Below are 10,241 nucleotides of genomic sequence, written 5' to 3' on the forward strand. Positions count from 1 at the left end.
TAACATTTAAGGAAAAAATAGCAATAATCTGCTTGTTTCCTGTCACTTTTGTATCACTTATGCCTCGTTGTCACTACTGAGAACAGATTAATCCGATATTATAGATTCTTAAGCACATTTCAGCTTCTTTAGGACTTTGACTTGAGTAATTTTATGGCCCTAAAATTAACACCAACAAGCTTGAGCTTGGAACATTCACGCCTTTCAGTCAGACACTCATTTGTCCACATTATTCCAGTGCCGAAGGTCCTTCAAGGGTCGGCTGACATCATCATATTAATGAGGGTCATTTCCAAGGAAACCAAAGGACACTAACGAAAACAGAAACAGTGTTTGTCCTCTCATGATGTCATACAGTCAGGACGATGTATCCTCCCAAATGTCAAATAAATCCAGCGTGAAAGCCAACAAACGCTAACATCCAGAAGGAGGTGATAATAAACATTTCACCAATATAAAATAAATGTGTTCATATGTTTAAACGGCAACACTGACCGTGGGCCAACGGGGTCAGTTATCTCAGCAGTGAGGCGCTGATTCGGCACATTTTGACCCATTTTTACCCACATTTACTCACCCATCAGTGAGCATTAATGTGAGCACTGCAGGATGCTCAGAGGTCTACTTGCAGACACACACCAACTAAGTGGTCACATCAATGCTTTAAATCCCCCCACTTTAAAATAAAACTCTACCTTCTTTCTCTCCTAACCACAGTCATCGATCTTCCTCCCACTGGGTAATTACAAACGGAGACAGACCCCGTGTAAGTGTAATTGTTAGTATGGATCATAACTCCGTAATGATAGATGGAGTTTAATGCAGTGGCTGAACCACACAGAGCTGGTTGGCTGCACGCCTCTACGACTTCACTCCAATCCTCCAACACTGCTCTCCTGTAGTATTGTAAAGACTCCGTTTGTGTTTCTATAGTAACCCTGCTGTATACGTGCACAGCGTCCGCTTTGTTGCTCAGGTACCCCCTGATTTTTGTGAACCAGTTCCATTATCCACAAATCGGTACCAAAACATCAGTTTCTCATTACAGCCCTACCATCTTTCCCTATTTTCATGCCAAATCTCCACCAAAGGCTCCCTGAAGGTGGATGCTAATACCTGAAACCTGCAGCCTGTAATTAAGAGACAACAAATTACAGCAAGACGTCTGCCAGCAAAGGTTTACTGAAAGAGATGAAGAGCTTCAGTGACGGAGCAGCTGGAATCAGGCCCTTAACTGTGTCATCGCAGTTTACAGCCTTTTATTTTAGCTTATGAACCCTGTGAGCCGTGCCAAGATAGCAGGAGTTAAAAATAGCATAAAAAAGGAAGAGCTGGGCAATATCCACCAGACAGAGAGAGACTGAGGGACAAAGCTCTTTCCTGACCTTCTGTGTAAAAGCTTCACGCCGCTATTATCCCGCCACATGTACATGAGAAGACGGGGCCTTCGCTCGTCTTTATGAGCCCCGTCTGACCTCTTGCATGCTTGTAAAACAAGCATCCCCGCTGCTAATGCCCGGGCGGATTTGCACGCGCCGCGCTTACACAGATTTCACACTCACGGCTGAAAAACACGCACTAAAATTCCACCATTTGAATGTCGGCGGCGGTTTGTAATTGAATCGGCCTCGACATCAAACAGGGCTCTTTGGCGTGCGCGCAGGAATCCAGCGAAATAACAGCCAGAAATGTCTCATCAAAAGGCAGATGACTGTAAGCTGGATCTGATGGCCAGGCCTGACCGAGGATGATGAATAGCAGAAGAGTCATTTAGTGGGTGAACGGGGGAAGCCGGGGGGGAGGGGGCCCCGAAACACCATTCCAGGAACAGGAACCTGTCATCAGCATCACTGTGCATTTCCTACGCTCTATTTGAAATGGTCAGAGTTTATGGTGGGGCACTTGTTGTGAGGCTTGAGTAATTCAAGCTGTGGTGATGCGACAGGAAGGCAGCGTTCACGCACCACCGAGCGTCCACAGCCGGCCGGGGCCGGTAGAACGGCGACGGAGCCAGCAATGAGAGAGCAGAGGTCAGGATTTACAGTGTTTCCTGTAGACATCCTCCTGTTGAAGTAGTTTTAGATTACCGTCCCCCCGCCCTGCACCATCGCTGCTTTTGTCCACAGCGGACATGGTTCATATTAAAGAGACTCTTCCTCTTCTTCAACTGTCACTGATCTGCTTATGTAACCCCTGACAGAGCGCCGTCCCCTCCCATCTTTCACTGCCTCCCTTCGGTCATTAACTCTTTCTGACCTCTTTGTCCACTTTGGAAGGTCTTGCCTGAACCTTTTGTACTTGCCTCGACTCTAACGTCAGCGGGACATGGACAGAGACAAATGCGTCCGCTGCTCTGCTGCTGTCGCCACGCAAAAAATGTGGTTTTAAAACGCTGCTGTCAGCGATCAGCGGCCCCGATCCTGAGCCACAAATGCCTCCACCATCAGGCCCCTTTCTCCCCCACAGACCTGCCTCATCCCCACACACCCTTCAGTGACCTCTGACCCCCAACCCAGACAGACAGACAGACAAATGGAGATAGATAGATAGATAGATAGATAGATAGATAGATAGATAGATAGATAGATAGATAGATAGATAGATAGATAGATAGATAGATAGATAGATAGATAGATAGATAGATAGATAGATAGATAGATGGATGGATGGATGGTAAGGCCAGAAGGGAGGAAAAGTCACACCGTGTTGGGTGAAACTTCACACTCTGTCTCTGAAAGGGCAGCGGGCCAAACAGGACGGATCTGTCCGTCACAGCCGTCTTTAACACGCTGCTGAGGAAAAGTGTTGACGTGCGTCTCTCTGGAAGATCTAACTGGATGCATTTGTGGCGTCTGCGGGGGGGCGTGGTCAGGTTTGACAGTGGTGAATCCGCATATTAGGTGAGCTGAACAAAAAGATTCTTCCTGCTCATTTTATCTTTTTCTCCAGGTCCAGTGACGAACACGATGTACGATTTCAGTGCACAGGTGCATCACGCAGCCTCGGAGGCAGCCGAGCTGTCAGCAGGGTGCGAGATCAATAATGCGTCAAAGTGAATACCTCACAGCAGCGTGTTAGAGCTTCCTACAGTGTCCACAGCTATAGCTACACCCTCTGAAATGTTTTCACACTTCAGGAATGTTAAGCTTCCATCAAATAGTCCACACAAAGTATTAATTTTAGCTATGAGTGCACCCCCCACCCCACCCCACCATCCATCCCTGCTCATTATTTGGAGCTTAAATATAAAATGACATCATGCTTCTTAAACGCTCGGCAAAAGTAGGTATTAAAAATACCAGAACAGTTTCCTCTCTCCTCCTGCAGAGATCAAATGAGCCCATGGGGGGAGATTTTTTAAATGATGTTCTTCCTGAAAGAGGCCAAACACGCCGCGTTACAGCCAGCATGCGTCATGAGTCAGCACCGGGTCACCTGCAATGACCTCATACTCAGTCTGGTTGAGAGAGGAGGGAGGCCTACTGTAACTGCCAGCTCCGGTTCTGCAGCCACCGGCCGGTCCTGTGGGCCAAACTCACATCGTTCTGTGTGTGGAAGTGTGGGAAGTCGACGCCGCTCCAAAAAGGTCAGCGAGAAAAATGAACTCTGACACAAAAACCGTTTGTCTATGTCTGAACTGATTACTCACTCCGTGAGGCTAAATGCACTCGCTTTTTTTCTAGTTATTCCATCAAACTGCAGAAACACGTGCGCCTACGCGCTGTACATAGCAGAGAACGAGTTAGCATAAAATGAAATTGTGCAGAAAAATTTAGATTTAATTTGCTGTATTGAATCCCTGAGCTGGAAAGTTTGCTGCCGCTGACGTTGGTGACAGCAGCTTGTGTGAAGTTTACGACCAAATCCATCATTTTAACCCTCAAAACCTGTTTCAGCATGATTGGCCTGCGTCTGATGTCCATCTTAATTACACTGCGCTCATTTGACCGCTGCGTTTTCATGTAAGAGATGAGTGTCGAGACTATTTTCTTATCTGTTTGCTGATAACAGCGTTAAAGAGGAAACTGTGATCTGTTCTAAACCAGCTCCACCCTTCGCCGGCTTGGTCAACTGTTTCCTACAATAATACATGAAATCTGTCATCGAGTGATTCTGGAGAGGTTAGTGATCTGCCCAGCCAGCACCAACACCAGCAAGATGACACTATTTAGAGAGGCTTTCTCCAACCACTAAATAGACACTCTTACAGTGGCTCCTCCTCTCATGTATCACCAAACAATCTTGATCCAGGAGGAGGAAGAAGAAAAGCCAAAATTACCTCATACTCCAGAAATGCGCAAAGTGCTTCCCACTAGGATACAACGTGCACATCCCAACACTACACATGCATCATTATAAGCAGAGCCCTGCATGGAGCAATGTGTAAAGTACATGAAGACACACTGAGAAATACCAGGCTCCCAGAACTGCAGGGCTCTGTTTTTACCAAGACAAATTGCGGCTGACCTCAGGAGGCCACACCCACCGCCGAAACACCAGGAATGTCTCTCGGAGTGGCCGTGCAAAATGTTGGCACCAGCTTGGCACCAGCGCACTGGTGCAGCAGGGAGCAGAAAGAGGAGCGTCCTCCTTTGTTTCAGCAGCTCGTTCGTTAGTAAATCGACCTCTGTGCCACGCACACGCACGTTTTACACATCCGTGCACGTTCACGCAGTTGACAGTCTACACTGAACACTGTGTTGCAAAAGAAGATATGCAGGTAAAGGGTGTGACCTTGTGCATGCATACATACATATACATGACCAAAATATGCAAAAATATACCTTTTACTATGAGAGTGAGGACATTTCTGGGGTGTGAAGACCTTTTGGCTGGTTCTCACAACTTCAAATGAATGTTTGAATGTTGGGTTGTTTAAGTTTGGGGTTGGTGTTTGGTTTAGGTCAAGGTTGGGGTTTTGGGTTTAGTTATGATGATTAGGGTTAGAGTGAGTATGTTATATTGATGGAAGTCCTCACAATGATAGAAGTCCAAGGCTGTGTGTGTGTGTGTGTGTGTGTGTGTGTGTGTGTGTGTGTGTGTGTGTGTGTGTGTGTGCATTGTTCATATTTGGCTTTTATGAGATGTTAAAACTAATAGATTATAAAGATTGTTTGTGACACCCTGGAGCTCTGTAGAGGCTACTTGCAGAAGAAGCCCAGCATGGTGTTGAATCTTTTAGACTTTGCTGCCCTCTAGTGTTCAGTCCAACCAGTGCCCAACACAAGCGGCACCGGTGCCCCAACAGAGAAAAGGAAGACTGAAGACTGAGAAATACTCCACTCAGCAACCTCAGTGGAAGTGCTTCAGTTTGGGTGACTGTTCACATCCCAAATCAATCTCAATAATTTTGATCTTCGCTCAATAAAGCAAAATTTTAACTCTTCGTTTCCCCTTTCCATTCTCTTTTATTTAAGGTTACCTCAGCATGGCCACAGCTTCGGGGAGGTGAAGCCACTCTGCAGACTAATTTCATATTCCCGAAGAAGGTGCGAGGAGATATGGAGCCTGGTGACAGAAAACGCCTTGTCATTGCATTACCAGCATTCCTGTGCCTCGCTCCTGGTCGCCTGGAAACTATTTATACATCCAGAGAAGAGGCCCTTGTTGACTACCGGGGAGCCCCGCATCCAGGTCCAGTGACCAACTTTGTGTTCTCTAATTCAAGCTCTTTTGGTGTGGTGTGCTGAGTGCTGTGGAGTCCTTTAAACTCAAGATAAAAATCTCATTACAACCTGGTGGGATGTGGAAAACGAATTAAAAAGTGATTGGTGAACGCCCAACCACTCACACTTTTGTTATATGAGGATATTAATGGAATAATTAATTGGTAGTCTACCACGACGGCCGTGTTCCACCCTAAAATAATGACATCCTGGGCAGAGAAGGAGCTGAATTAGAGCAGGTGAGATTTTAGAGTAAACAAGAGCGTTAACTGAGGCGGTGAGGCCGACACCTTGGGAAACAAGAGAGCAGCGTGTATTTTTAGTTTGGTGTAAATAACCTGGAGCCCCAGACCCGGGGCCCCGGCTTTAACTGGCACAGGTAACAGTGATAAATGTGGAAGCTGAACCCCCAACCACCCATTTTAGAGTGTGAAACCTGGACAACTCACGTACGACACAGTCTGCAGCTAAAAGTTTCCCTGACGGGTCTTTTTTCAGCACAGACGATCACGTCGTTCTGTTTTTTCAATTAAAGCAATTATGATGTTTGAAGGCAATTTTTAAAGTAAGTTTAAAACAACAGCCTCCTTTTTGAAGTGTACCCACACACACCAGTATCGGGACGTATACTTCAGCTGCGTCTGACTTCTTTTGTTCTTTACTCTTTCTGGCAGAAGGGATGCTCTCAGCCCGGCCTCCCAGCTTATCTGGAGTGGTTTGAACCCTGACAGCGGTGCTGGTTCACCTCACAGACACTCTGAAGCTCTGGACCGTTGGTGAAAACCCTCTGACCTTTGCCTGACCTCATCTTAGCAGACAACATTTTTAAAAGAAAACTCACCTTTTTTGCGGTCATTTTACTCTCTTATGAGCAACTTTTCTAACAGTTGTGCTTTTGAGACATGGAACTCTGTGCTGGATTTAATATTTGAGTGCAGATTATTTTTTACTTTTTTTTAATAGTATTTTCCTTCTTTTTTTCAAATGCACAATTGCTCAATCTGCTTTTTTGAACTCTTAGAAAACATTTTACCACGTTATTTTCATTCAATCTAACTTCATGGGGGTTGCCATGCCATAGCAGTGCTATTAGGTGTGGTTTAAATTTGTTTTTTTTCCAGCATGAATTGACTTAATACAATGTGATTAAATGTGACCGCTGTTAATTCCTGCATTTCAGATTTACCGCGATGCTATATTTTAATATTTTTAAGATCCTGATGCACGTGGTTCATATCAAACTATAAAGCTTTTGAGGAAACCTCACAGAATATTAAAATACAACAATTTTAGGTTCATGATGGAGTGAAAAGGGATGCTAGTTGCTTCCCAACAGCTTGCCAAAGCTCACCTGACCAATGGCTGTGGGTTTCCAGTGACTTGACACTCCAGGTGGATGGGGCTTCCTTCTGCCACCTCCTGGCTCTTCAGCTTCTGGAGGAAGCAGGGAGGAGAAAGTGGTTCCTGAGAGGATGGGGCACCAGGAGGTTGCTGCCTTGCAGGAGCCGGTGGTCCTGCTTGGTTCGCAGGGGGCTGGCTGCAGTGGGGCTCTCCCGGCTCGCTGGGGGCCAGAGAGGGGGCAGAGACGGAGCCCTGCGGCGCCGGTCGTCGACTCCTTGGAGACAAATAACCACTGTCAGGAGAAGAGGAATCCTCTTCCTGGTGGTGAGCAGAACCTTTGAAGATGGAGGAGAGTTCCTCAATGAACGTGGCAGCTCGGCTACAGAATTCTGAGGCCGAAGGTGATCGTTCATTCAGCTCCAGACCCTCATGAACCAGCCTTGGTTTGTCTTGCTTATAAACTGGGTGGACGGACTTGTGAGGTTCTGCCTTCTCGGCCGTGGATGGAGCCTCGTCGGTCTGCTGCTCATCTGGGACGTTCTGACTGGAAGAAGCCTCAAATGATTTATTTTCATCTACATGGGGGGTCTTGGCATGGAGCTGTGTGCTGGGGTCTGTGGGGAGGCTTTCAGAAGTCTTTTGGAGAGCCTGCTCCTGGGGCGTAGGATTAGAGGAATCTTCAGATGGTAACTGGTCACCAAAGGCCTCCCGGGCCAGGTCCAGGCTACGGTTAATCTCTTCAGCACTCAAGAAGGCAGTGAGATCTGCAAAATCCCCCTCCCCAGAATCCAGCTCTGCGACTCTGTCCAGATAGAGTTCCCCATCGGAGGAGGCCTCAGAATACACTCCTCCATCACCTTCCAACGTCCCGCCTCCTGCCAGGTCCTTTAGGAGATGAGAGATTGGGAGTGGCTGATTCCAACTCCCGTCCTGCATCCTGAAATATAGATTAACTGCTATCAATGACATACATTTATACTGCACACATGCCGCACGCATTGTGTAACCGTGCGTTCAATAGACGTCAGACTCGAGGAGCTACGCTTCAAATATAGGCCCTCGCTCCACAATACCAGAGCCCTTACTGCCACAGCCATAGCTAGCAAGATGAGTCAGGCCAGTGTTGTCTGGACACGGATGAGGGGATTTAACAAAGGCCTTAGCTGAGTTCAGAGCGCACTGATATTTCTCTCCCAGTTTATTTTTCCCAGACAGGCTGTCCAGTTGCCTTCAGTCTATTTGACTGGCGTTTGACAGGTTTAATTAAAGGAAATCTTATCATGCCCAGTGTTTCGAACTTTGTCTTATCAAAAATATTAAGTAGAGATTAACTGTTGAGTGAAAATTAAAAACTGGAATTTAAAAATTGTCAATCATACTGTTGGCGTTCCTATAGCTGCTGATGTATCCAGCAGAAGGTTACCATTTTATAAATGGAAGGATATTATCAGCGCCCAAAAATGATGGATTATTTCACACTTAAACCCTCTATCGACAAAAATCATTAATTACATCATATAAACAAAACCAATACTAGGAATATACTGGAATAAAATCTGTTCATTGTGGGCGGTGCGCTACATTTGTCGCAGCTGATGCTTCCCTGATCACGTACACGTGTTGCTTAAGACATTTCTTCTTTCGTGACATTGACTCTTAATCAATGACATGTTGTTGATGCTGTCAGTGTGGATACGCGTCTGACGCAGGGTCACTCAGTGCCTCATGGCGTCCTGAAGACCAGCTGCTGTTATTTTTAATCTGCTGGGCTCCGTTTCACTGCAGCAGCAGCAGCACACACACACACACACACACACACACACACACACACACACACGGAACTTAGGAAAGAGCCTTTTAAACCTAGAACATGCTCAGGTGTAAAACCCATTTTCAGTTAAATCACCAAAGACAGGGAGCATTGAACAGACTAATATCTGAACAGAAGCAGCAGTGGGAGCTGATGAGATGTGAACATGGAAAATACAAACTGATTCTGAATGACAAGTTTCATTGCTGGGGTTTTTTTTATCGGCGAGTCACAATATGTCCATAAAGAGTCTTTCTATGTAATGATACAACAAAATAAAGGAGCTAAAAGTGCATCAAATCTAAAGAGAAGAGCTATAATTTTGACCTACAGCAGATTTTTTAAATCAGATGACTGGAGTGATGCTTTAAGTAACCTTTGAAAAAAACAAGCAACCTTTAAAATGCTGTTTTAAATCAGCAAAAACAAAGCCAACATACCTTGAGGTTTAGTTGTGTGTTTAATCTCTGTTTCCTGTCTTGGAGAGTTGAAGTTTTTTGTATTTTCAGGAAAAAATGAAGAGCCTAAACAAAGCTTCTCTTTCCAGAAGAGCAGCCTTATTGGTCGGACCGTCCGGAGGATCTCACAGGTTCAGGGTCCAATTGCACACTGCCTCTGCAGTGGCCTGCTGTTCCATCTGTCCCAGACTCTGACTGTTCACTGTGCGGGGCTATATTTGGCCCGGCTCAGGTTTCACAGCCAGGATACTGGCATGAAGAGTGAGTGTTACCAAGGGGAACAGAAGGTATGCAGGAAAAAAAACGAAAACATGCATCCGGCTGCAGTCAACACCAATATTTACTAATGATTAGCCTGCAGTTGCATTCAACACCATCAAGATTACAGCCTGTCAGTTCAGGTCTGGTTCAGGATTTAGTCGATGATGTTTGTGATGACGCAGGGTGACAGCAGGTTATCGGTGTTACTTCTATATCCAGCTGAGTTAACCCAGTAACCCCAGACCACCCACTTTCTGTATCACTGGCGGGTAAATATGTTTACTGATGTTTCGGTTGTGTGTATTTTAAATTCATTTTCAAAAGAAACATAAAAAACCGCCATTTACCCGTTACCACTTACCCTCCTCAAAAAATATTAGTAATGGACAGGGCAGCCTCGCTTGGTTTATTTCTAGACCATTATCATATTTTATGCTGTCAGAAAGATCCTGGCTTCTTCTACTGATAATACGAGCACTGATAAGTTTGGATTGACTTTCCATTCATCACTGCAGACCTCACACTTATTGAATGTTTAATGTGTGATTGTATGTTTCACACTCACACTGTTGTTTTCCCCTCATTTCCTAAAATTTGGATTGTCCCCTCACAATTTGCTTTTTTTTCAGTTATCTGACACAATATCTTAATAAGTTTCTTTTACCAATCTTGTACAAAAATAGAAAGTTGGTTCCCAAACACATG

At 45.4% G+C, this 10,241-nt stretch overlaps 1 protein-coding gene and 1 long non-coding RNA gene across 4 annotated transcripts in view; one reads left to right on the plus strand and one right to left on the minus strand.

Moving 5' to 3' along the window:
• The window catches only part of palld (palladin, cytoskeletal associated protein), a 37,018-nt gene extending 29,680 nt beyond the window's left edge, over nt 1-7,338 (minus strand). The window contains exon 1 of the mRNA XM_029827906.1: nt 7,018-7,338. The gene's annotated coding sequence lies outside the window, so the exon portion shown is untranslated. The remainder of the gene's footprint in view (nt 1-7,017) is intronic.
• Nucleotides 3,353-7,011, plus strand: LOC115247183 (uncharacterized). 3 transcript variants are annotated; one of them, XR_003886237.1, is made up of 4 exons: nt 3,353-3,586; nt 3,897-5,315; nt 5,418-5,634; nt 6,341-7,011. It is a non-coding gene; the product is annotated as an uncharacterized lncRNA (long non-coding RNA). The 3 variants fall into 3 exon arrangements; XR_003886235.1 differs by having other exon boundaries at nt 4,012-5,315; XR_003886236.1 differs by having other exon boundaries at nt 4,012-5,315; nt 6,344-7,011.
• Nucleotides 7,339-10,241: the final 2,903 nt, after the last annotated feature.

The sequence above is a fragment of the Takifugu rubripes genome, chromosome 20 (genome assembly GCF_901000725.2).
Source record: "Takifugu rubripes chromosome 20, fTakRub1.2, whole genome shotgun sequence".
NCBI lineage: Eukaryota > Metazoa > Chordata > Actinopteri > Tetraodontiformes > Tetraodontidae > Takifugu > Takifugu rubripes.